Source organism: Lithobates pipiens, unplaced genomic scaffold (assembly GCF_037356315.1).
Source record: "Lithobates pipiens isolate NorthernLeopardFrog02 unplaced genomic scaffold, aLitPip1_a1.2 Scaffold_13, whole genome shotgun sequence".
NCBI classification, from domain to species: Eukaryota; Metazoa; Chordata; class Amphibia; order Anura; family Ranidae; genus Lithobates; species Lithobates pipiens.
The window spans coordinates 241,133,598-241,144,351 of record NW_027507718.1 but is presented as its reverse complement, the minus strand read 5'-3'; the positions used below and the strand labels follow the sequence as shown (position 1 = coordinate 241,144,351).

General features: G+C 42.0%; 1 long non-coding RNA gene across 1 annotated transcript; it reads left to right on the top strand.

Moving 5' to 3' along the window:
- Positions 1-7,203: 7,203 nt before the first annotated feature.
- LOC143976085 (uncharacterized) lies at positions 7,204-8,741 on the top strand. The gene is made up of 3 exons (XR_013272500.1): positions 7,204-7,415; positions 7,647-7,818; positions 7,906-8,741. It is a non-coding gene; the product is annotated as an uncharacterized LOC143976085 (long non-coding RNA).
- Positions 8,742-10,754: the final 2,013 nt, after the last annotated feature.

Genomic DNA, 10,754 nt, shown 5'->3' with positions numbered 1-10,754 from the left:
GAGACTAGAGAAAGAAGTCAATCTCGCCACCTCCATTGGCGAGATTGACACCTTGCGAGCCCCGTCGCCTGGTATGTGTTTTAAGGGTAACCCCTATCCGAAAAATAGCGTGGGGGTCCCCCCAAAGTCCATACCAGACCCTTATCTGAGCTCGCAGCCCGGCCGGTCAGGAAAGGGGGTGGGGACGAGCGAGCGCCCCCCCTCCTGAACCGTACCAGGCCGCATGCCCTCAACATGGGGGGTGGGTGCTTCTGATAGGCCCCCCCAGCCCAAAGCACCTTGTCCCTATGTTGATGAGGACAACGGCCTCTTCCCAACAACCGTGGCTGTTGGTTGTCGGAGTCTGCGGGCGGGGGGCTTATCAGAATCCGGGAGCACCCTTTAACAAGAGGGCCCCCAGATCCCGGCCCCCCACCCTATATGAATGAGTATGGGGTACATCGTACCCCTACTCATTCACCTGAGGGAAAAAGTGGGTACATCGTACCCCTACTCATTCACCTGAGGGAAAAAGTGTCAATAAGAAAAAACACACTACACAGGTTTTTATGTTACACTGTGACCCCCCCCCCTTATGACATCATAGTCCCAGCATCCCCCGAGACTTTGACATCATAAGAGGTGGTGTCACTCTGTGTCATCACCCAGTGACCCCACCCCTTATGCATATATAAGTCGACGCATACCTTGTCCACGGCATTACAGCAGGAGAGAGCGTTGTGTCAACATCGGAAGAACAGACGAAAGAAGAAGAAGGCGATGGTGACGACGGTGACGACAAAGGAGAAAGCTGGGCTCCTCCACTAGAAAAAGAGCGGCAAAAGAGCAGAAGATAGTGGAGGAGCCCGGCGAGAAGACCCCCGAAGTCGGAAGAAGACCCCCGGAGCTGCCTAATAAACTACTTTAAAAACCTGTGTAGTGTGTTTTGTTTTTATTGACACTTTTTCCCTCAGGTGAATGGGTAGCGGTAGGATGTACCCCATACTCATTCACATAGGGTGGGGGGCCGGGATCTGGGGGCCTTCTTGTTAAAGGGGGCTCCCAGATTCTGATAAGTCACCCGCCCACAGACCCCGACAACCAACAGCCAGGGCCCCCCCTTTTCCAAAGCACCCACTCCCCCATGTTGAGGGCACGTGGCCTGGTATGGTTCAGGAGGCGGGGTGCTCGCTCGTCCCACCCACTTTCGTAAACCAGCCGAGCTGCGTGCTTGGATAAGGGTCTGGTATGGACTTTGGGGGGACCCCCACGCCGTTTTTCGGAGTAGGGGTTACCCTTAAAACACATACCAGGGGACGGGGCTCGCAAGGTGTCAATCTTGCCGATGGAGGCGGCGAGATTGACTTCCTTCTCTAGCCCCGTCGTACCTGAAGTCACGTTCAAAATTAACCATCTTTAGTCCGTGTGTGGGCAAGTCCGTTCATTTGGAAAGTCCGGCGGACTAACACACAGACGAGTAGATTGTCCGCTCGAAAGCCAAGTCCGGCGGACAATTTTGAGTCAAGTCTTCTTTCAAAGTCCGCCAGACTTTCGGGAAGAAAAAGTCCGCTGGAGCCCACACACTATCAAATTGTCCGGTGGACTCTGGTCCGCCGGACTAAGTCTTCCGGATAGTTCGATCGTGTGTACGGGGCATAATAGTCAGGCTAGACTGCAGAACACTCCCAGATCGTGGCACTCAGAACTGCTTACAGTTAATAAAAATTTTAATCTAAGTTGTGTGTTGCATGATAATGAGAAAGTAGTCAATAAACGCAAGCAAAAGAAATGGGCGAACTGGGAAACAAACACGTAACTGGGAGTTCAAAGGTTCATAACAGCTGGCCGTACATTGGTAGATTTAAGAACAAACATTCATGCAAACATTAGTAGGTTAAATTTTACCATTACATTCAATAGCTTGATGAATGTGAATTGAATGTATTTCAAACATTTAGTGTATTTGCTTTTAACATTCAGTTTTGGAAAGAATATCATATCCCGAATGAAAATCACACGGACTGGAAATATTTTCCATTTTGTTCTTCCATTTTGGGTTGATGGTATTAGGGATGAGGCATCACAACTGTCTTTTTTTTTCCTAGGATTATATTTATAATATTTTACCCTACATCGTACAATTTGTTCTCACCCCTTTTGTTTTGCACACCAGCAACTTTGTAAAAGTATTTTCAGCCAGCCATATTGTTACAAATTTACAATGGGAAAAAGGGAATGAAGAATGAGGAAGTGTATTTTCATTTGTGGTTAATGTGATAGGGATATTGCTTAAACCTTATAATTAATATAATAATAAATAAATTGCTCTCTGTTGGAAATCCTTTAATGAAGTAAAATAAAAAGTAAGAACAATAGAGGTTTTGTTCCACGTGCAGATTACAGCTAGTTAGAGAAACTCAGCTGTACACTTGCACAATGTAGCAAATATCTTCTTAGATGAATCTGTGATTTACTCACACGGGGCAAGGCAACAAATTCTCTTTCCCCGCTCCCAGCAGGACATATTGTCCTTACCTTCCATTTGCTGCTCTGCTGCTCTGTTCAACCATGGGGAACAAAGTCAAGTCCTGTGTAAGCTACATGTTTCTGAGATCACAGGGACAATGGGGTTTATTTACTAAAGGCAAATCCGCTTTGCACTGCAAGTGCACTTGGAATTGCAGTCACTGTAGATCAGAGGGGGACATGCAAGCAAAATAAAAAACAGCATTTTAGCTTGCACATGATTGGATGACAAAATCAGCAGAGCTTCCCCTCATTTCCGAGCTTCCCCTCAGATCTACATAAAAGCATGTTTTATACTGTGAATTGCAGTCTTCCCCGATAACGATAATGATTGTTTTGTAAGTGACACAATGGGAAATAAAATAACATTTCTATTATCTGTAGTAGACACATGTGGAGGCAAGTAACATATTTATTTTTGAATATTGGCTTTTCCCTGTGATTTAAAATGTTTGCTTAAGCATTGAACAGCATCCAAATTTCTTTCTCATAGAGTATAAATATCTTAAATGCATGAATTCAGCATAAATTCGCAAATGTACCCTTTAACCACTTCAGCCTCGGAAGGTTTACCGGCTTTCATGACCAGGCCATTTTTTGCGATTCGATTGCGATTGCGCCCCCCTCAAAAAATGTTGAGCACCAGCCGCCACTCGTTGTGATTATGAACTTATGACCCCCCTTTCAATACAGACTCAGTAATAGTGATTTTTTTATTACCATTAATTCTGTTTTATAATACACTGTACCTTTCACTCACAATTATTGTTACCATTGCCTCCCCCGAAAGGTGCCAAAGGGAGGGGAGGAATCAGATAAGTAGAAGTTCTACTTTTTGGGTGGAACTCCACTTTAACAGGTTCAGCACGCGATCATTTATTTTATTTCTCAGGGACTGGCAAAATATCCCCAGCGGAATTTCCAGTTCCAACCATCTGTCACACCCATTACAAAGCCACATAATACATCACACTCCCAAATAGATTCTTCTTGATACAGAACATAGAAACATCAAGCAGTCAATTTACAAGAGCGTGACACCTACACATTGTGTATAGCGGTGGAGACAGAAACTAATGGGGAAATCCCACAACTGAGGTCTCCCAAAAGATATATGAAAAGATATGTAAAGGATCACATTTCAATTTAGGTTAAAACATGGCTTGGGAAAAAGATAAAATTCCAGTACAGCTAGGGGCCAGACACTTTAGTAGTAATGATAATGGTGAACAATAAGCCAGTGTTGGGGAATCACCACTCCAGGGTGAAATATGTAGGGTTAACACAAGATTGCTTACAACAAAGCCATACCAGAAATGTCTTGGTTGGGCTGCAACCCACACCATGATGATTTGAGCATGCAGGCTTGACAAGCAATATGTTAAACAGGACCTTACACTAACTCTCAAAGTCTGCTAATTATGTAAGACCCAACCCCATGTAAAAACACCATATCATACAAAAAAATAACTGAAGAAAAGTTAGGAACTACATTTACCTTACTTACACCAGTACCTAGGTGAAGGTGATTGTGCAGGCTAGATCCTGAAAAACATCTGCTGGTGATGCTGGAATAACTTTCTGCCTCTCATGCACAAAATTCCCCATAAAAAAAGAGAAAAGCCAGGTCTAAAGGGGAACGATTTTGCACATGTTTTGGACTTGTCCTCAGTTGACGACATTCTGGACTGAGGTGCGATCTATCTCCCAGAAATTCACAGACTTTCAGATACCAAATGACCCGGCCTTCTTCCTACTCCATGTGTCCACCCTGCCTTCGAAACGCCATAAAAAATCCATACTGTGTCACCTGACTAATGCAGCTAAATCTTGTATCCCAATATTATGGAAGCAGCAGCGTCCTCCGACTGTAGCGATGTGGTTGAGGAAGGTGGAGGAGATAAATAAAATGGAGGACTTGGTATTGACAGCGCAAAACAGACAAGAGGCATATAGGAAGACCTGGTCCCTGTGGAACATGTTTATACTATCGGAGGAGGGCAAATCCCTGTTAAGATCTGAGCGAACATAACCTGACATGATATAGAAGAAGCACTCTGCTTATGATACGACGGTACTAGTATTCCCTGGAGCACTCGCCATTCCCTTCATATACCTACCCCCCTTCCCCTGCCCCCCCCCCCCCCCTTGCTTACTATTTTATTTTCTATCTTTCTTCCTTCCTGCTTTTGGTAGCAGCCTCCCGCCAAGGCCGGAGACGACCTCCTGGGTTTTTCTATGCATGTGACTCGTGAAGGCCCAGGTCAGACGATATCATTTGAATGTACTGTGCCATCTGGGCCTACGGGATGAAACTCTGAGATGGTAACTTGGTGCGTCTCTGGTGGACCTTTCCGGAACTGTATGGAATGTATCTAAATGCCTGCATGTTTTTGTAAATCAACGGAATATGCGATTCGGGGCCTGCGACCTCTATTGTCTTATCAATGTTGTGAGCTTGTCGGGCCTCTTGCCAAAGCTTTGAAAAATTTAATAAAAGTTTATATTTGGAAAAAAAAAAGCCAGGTCTATGGAGTTTCAGGACCATCAATGGGATTGCTTTGGAAATCTGCATTCAATTACGGTAGTCACTATGATTATCAACTCCATGTTTGCTCTTATTTTCCTTTCCCAGAGTCCCCCCCCCCCCCCATCCCCAAAATAATAATAATAAGTTGCATATTGCCAAACATTTAAGTAATTGTAACAGAAAAAAAAATGAAAACAAAATAACAAACATCTCTATACTTACCTGCTGTGTGCCATTCATTGCACAGAGTGGCCCTGAACCTCCTCTTCTCGGGACCCCCGCTGGTGCTCCTGGCTCCTCCTCTTTGTCCAGTGTTCCAGTGGGAAACCACTTGTGTGTGCTCACTCCCAAGCCTGCCGCTGCATCTATTGACACAGAGGGCTCGACTCACCCCCCCACTCCCTTGTCACTGGCTTTGATTGACAGCAGCCAGAGCCAATGGCTCCTGGGGCCCCAACAAAGCCCATGAGACACAGAAGTGAGTGGAGAGAAGAGCTGCAGATGTGTACAGTGTTGGATTGAAAGAGGGCTCAGGTAAGTAAAAGGGGGGGGGGGGTTGAGGCGCCAAGACTGATGCCTTGACATTTTTTTACCTTAATGCAAGGAATGCAAAAAAATGTTTAGGCTTTAGAACTACTTTAAATGTGATGGTTGTATGAGTTTTCTTTTTTAGGCATATTTTCTTTTAGTTTCAACTGTTGACCCAGCCAGTAACACATTTCCTGTCCTAGGGGGTCTCCACTCTACATGGAGGAGCAACTGAGACCCCTTTGGACAGAAGCACATTGTCAATCTGTGGAGAGGGTAGTGTTAGATGTACTAGCAGATTTGCATAGATTTGACAAACATATTAAAGGTGAACTCCGGCTAACATTTTTAAGCGGTTACAGCAACTGAATTTTCTCCATTTGGGATAAAGGTTTTCACTCATGTTACAGGAAAAAAAAAAATAATTACTAGCCAGTTCAACAGGTTAAAATAAAGGGAAAAAAGCCAAAAAAATTTATGCAGCCACGACATGTAACACTTGGTAAACTGCAATATTATAAATTTTTTGGTTTTGGTTTTAATACTGCTTTTAGTAACATCAGTGACAAGGCACAAGCAGAAAGCAAGTCCTGTACTGAGAAAACATGGCCATCCTCATATATATAATTTCAAGCTATGTATAGGAACATGTGTTTTTAAATGTTAAAATTAAATTCTAATATAGCGATCCCCTTATTTCTTGTATTATTGACAGGGTGTAAGGGATACTAGAAATGAGGGCTAGAGACAGCAAGAAAAAAAACAAAATAATAATAATAATTTTAATATTTTGTAATAAGGTGGGGAAAGGTTAGAACCTCTCTAAACATGTTTTTGTTATTAAAAAGTGATGCGACCTGACACAACCTATTAGTAGCAGCAGCAGCAAGCCTCCATCCCGGATATATGTTCAATATTAAAAAAAGGGGGAAATGGGACTTTAAATGAGGCGTGTTGCTGAATAAAAAATATATTTATTTATAGAGTACACACCATATGTGTGACATCTGCTTGGTTGTCCATTTTGGATTGCATGAAGTGTAGCAATAAAAAGAAACAAAATTAGTGGCCTAACTAAGTTCAGTGCCAAAAACCACATAAGTGTGTGAGAAATTATACAAATGAATATATAATAATAGCAACACGCCTCAGCAACACGCCTCATTTAAAGTCCCATTTCGCCCTTTTTTGAATATTGAACATATATCCGGGATGGAGGCTTGCTGCTGCTGCTACTAATAGGTTGTGTCAGGTCGCATCACTTTTTATCGCTAAATAGGGTAGAAGATACCCAATCCCCTTATGACCTGCCATACCCCAACTTCAATAGTTAATTACCCATCCATCTCTATATTCCTCTCAAAAGGCCTTTGGCTTGATTTAGAAACTTCTTTTTGAATTAATATTATATATATATGTTTGGTCTTGTATTGCTGATATATGGATCTATGTAATATAACATATGGGATGTAATTTGATTAGTGCACTTCTGATCGGCCATGGGTGAACCTGTCTGTTGTTGGAGAGTTGGGGGGTTTTGGGGTGTTTTCCTGACCCCGGGGCTGCGATGCATGGCAGTCTCGCCCCCTCCCAACATTGTTTCCCTTGGTGGTTGGGGGCCTGCCTCCTGTGCATCGGTGTCATGATTGTTTGCTCTGCTCGGTGAGATTACACACCTGAGCATGGAGCTCTTTTCCTTCTTTCTCCACCAATTGGAGCTTCATGACGCTGGTGGGGACCCGCCCTTTGCTGGGGATTTAGGCTGTCTGTGTTAGCTAGCTGACCATTTCACCTTTTTCATCCACACAAGCAGCATTCCAGGCATATCTGCAGCTATAGAATCATACACAAGGTAACTGAGATTTACTTACATTTTTCAGATCACCTTTATATGGGTGGGTCTGATTTATGGTGACCCATAGTGGGTACATATTGCATACTTTCTCTTACTGTAGTTTAATTATTACATTTAAAATTATTGCATTAATTGCATATTATTCATTTATTTGATTTACCTACAAGTATGGATTTGTTCCATCAACAGCAAATAATCTCAATAGGTTTTATCTCTATATTTCTGCAGAATAGTACTGCCTGGTAAGCACACATCATATACTATCATGGTCATCTGGGCTTTACACAGCTGCTATCCTCGTTTTGGGTGCGATTCCTCACCTCAGCCCCGGGGGGGAGATCGATATCCCGATCCTCTGTATCTCCTGGACGGATGTTTGGTATCACCTTTGAGCCTGACAGTAAGTTATAGCCCCCCCTTTTTTTGAGAGATGGTTCTCCGTTTAAAGGTTATCCCATATTTATAGATACTTTTGATCTAATTTCAGAGCATTTGTACTCCTGATGATTGGCATGAGCCATGAAACGTGCATCGAGTTTATATCCAACTGATGCCCAGATCATTTCGACTTACTATGAGCAATTGCTAATGTTTATTGGTTTTATGAATGGATGAGTATGCCTACACATCTGTATTGTTAACAATGTTGTATTGTACTTTGCAAAATGACTGTATATCTAAACAAATTTATTTAAAGAAATGTACCAAAGTAAATTGTATCTTATATCTTGAATATTTTTCTACATAGTTTTATTTTCATTATTATTTCATTCATTTTTTTTGTTTAGGCACATACTGTACAAATGCAGTGCACATGGGTTTAATGCTGTATTATATTGGCCTCGTTATCACTAACTAAGCACAATACATATTACACCAATTATTATATATTCATTTGTATAATTTCTCACACACTTATGTGGTTTTTGGCACTGAACTTAGTTAGGCCACTAATTTTGTTTCTTTTTATTGCTACACTTCATGCAATCCAAAATGGACAACCAAGCAGATGTCACACATATGGTGTGTACTCTATAAATAAATATATTTTTTATTCAGCAACACGCCTCATTTAAAGTCCCATTTCCCCCTTTTTTGAATGTTCTTGTTATTGTTGTCTTTAAATCCTTTTAACCCCCCATACTTATCAGTTTGCATGGGTATCACATGGTAAAATAGAAATTTCTCCAAAGGAGTCACATACAACAATAAAAACCTTAAAGAAGTTATTTATCACCCTTTCCTATGCGCATTAAAACTAAAGAACATCTTCTGACTACAGGAAACTATAGTACTTTTTGGAGCTATGTATAATCTTTTTAAGTGAGTCCTCAGTTTAGATATACAAGCAGGGGCGTATCCGGGGGGGTGGGGCAAGAGGGCAATTGCCACCCCCGACAAATTTGTTGTAGGCCGGTCGGATGAGAGAGCGGACGGCTCCGCAAGTCCGCAGGCGGAGGAGAGAGCGGGCAGCTCCGCGGGCGAACCGGGTGGCTCAGTTTGTGGGCGTGTGGTTCAGTGTGTGGGCAGGTGAGAGCAGGCTAAGTGTGAGTGGGCAGCTGGCCAATCAACGAGCCGGCGGACAGGGGAGCAGAGAGGTGACATCATGTGCAGGCAGCATGGCTCTGGGACAAAGAAGCAAGAGACAAGCAAAACACCACCTTAGTAGGCACATGACAATCTGCAAGGTGTGGCAGTGAACATGACAAGTGACAATCCGCAATGTGTGGCAGGTGACATGGCAAGTGACAATCCGCAAGGTGTGGCAGGTGACGTGGCAATCCACATCTGGTGGCAGGTGACGTGGCAGGTGACAATCTGCATCTGTTGGCAGGCAAGTGACAATCCGCAATGTGTGGCAAGAGACGGTGGCAAGTGACATGCTCAGGGCTCCCACTGATTCTGGATTATGGTGAGTTGAACCATTTAATTTTATATTACAATGTGTTAATAGAAATAATGCACTTCAATCATCCTGACACAATAACAACCATGGTGCCATGATGATTGAAGTGCCAACACCAGCCATTTCCCAGATAAATTGCCTGCAAAAAAACTTATTTTCTGGCAGTGCCTCTCCTGAGACTAGACTCTGGATCCACCACCTGTATACAAGTAGATTGTCTAATGCCCTTTACAGAATCTAGCTAGCATCCTTCTTATATAAGGTGCAAACGTATATCTCCGTGAGGAATGCCATGCTTTTATTTTCCACTGTAATTGCTTGATTTAATTTATAATTTTCAACTCTATAATAGCCTGCTTCAGATTTCTATTTAATTTGATTCAATTCCAATTCAGAAAATCCAAGATTTGGAGGTTTATGAGTTTGTAAAAAGTTTGGCTGAATGCTTTTCAGAAGTTTACCGTACTTATCTATAAATGAAACCAGCAATTGGATTAATTTCAAGGATGTTTGGGACTACTTGTATCATGAAGCAGAGTCAGACAGTTTACTGCATGGTGCACAAAGACTTCATATGCTGGAAAATAAGTGTTATTAGCTATGAACTGTTTGCTCAAAGTACTTCACTTTTATTGTAAAAAATGTAAGTGAACACTTAAGATGTTTTTTTTACCAGTTTATAAATTCCTTTGTAACCACGATTGTACCTTACTGAGTTAGTTATTTATATGGACTTATTTTAAAGGTAGCAATTTTTACTTGTTTGTCCCCTATAAGCTTAATCATGATGAATTTCTGATTTAGTTGATACTAGCAAATGTGCTAATTTCTTTAATGGGTTATTTTGAATAGTGGCATTGAAGATTTACTGTAATTTAAAGACTGAATTTATCAGCTGTAGTGAAATCCAAAAGTACAGTCCATACATGCTGCATTATAATTATGCAATCTACTTTATTTAGATAGAGGTCCACAGAAATGTAAGGATGTACAAGCACACATAAGATTCAAAGCGCAGATAAATGAGGCACTGCATTAAACAGAGAAGTATTGTGTGTTATAGAGAAGTATTAGACAGTGGGGGAGATTTACTAAAACTGGTGCACTCAAAATCTGGTGCAGCTGTGTATGGCAGCCAATCAGCTTCTAACTTCAACTTGTTCATTTAAGCTTTGTCAATAAAACCTAGAAGCTGATTGGTTTCTAAGCAAAATTGCACCAGATTTTTCACTCTCCAGTTTTAGTAAATAAACTCCAGTGCAACATACAGAAGCATGAGGCACTACAAATAACAGAGGTATAAACCACTGCTTATAATAGAGAGGCATGGTGAAGTATAGAGCTCATTGATGACATTGATACTTTGGAGTAAGGGATTGGTGATTCAGTACAGATCCCACTGGTGATATGGGTACTCTTTGGTAAGGGGT